This window comes from Halyomorpha halys, unplaced genomic scaffold, assembly GCF_000696795.3.
Source record: "Halyomorpha halys isolate HHAL.00 unplaced genomic scaffold, Hhal_1.1 Scaffold644.1, whole genome shotgun sequence".
NCBI lineage: Eukaryota > Metazoa > Arthropoda > Insecta > Hemiptera > Pentatomidae > Halyomorpha > Halyomorpha halys.
Window position 1 is genome coordinate 704,141 of NW_027104642.1, and position 427 is coordinate 704,567.

The following is a 427-nucleotide window of genomic DNA, read 5'->3' on the forward strand; positions in this document are numbered from 1 at the left end:
ATATATAGAGAGAGAGAGAGAGAGAGAGAGACAGAGAGAGAATTACTTTATTTAGCTATGCTTCACAAATACATTGGGTTGCTACAATATACAGTATACCAATCAATCCATGATCGGACATATAAACAATGCATAAATTTACATGATATAACAACATAAATTACAGCCTTAGTCAGCTGTCATTTCGATATCAGCTGATCTAATGATATATATGTATATATATATAGTAAGTATGTAGTTCTTTTTTAAGTTTTGAATCAACAAACCCATAAGTGGTGCCAAAACTCAGGACCTACAGATACTGGAGTTTTTTTTATTTTTAAAAAGAAATATATACCAGTATATTAGTTGTGTGTGTTTGTGTGTGTGTGTGTGTTTGTGTGTGTGTGTATATATATATTGTAATAATTTTAAAAAATATAAAAAA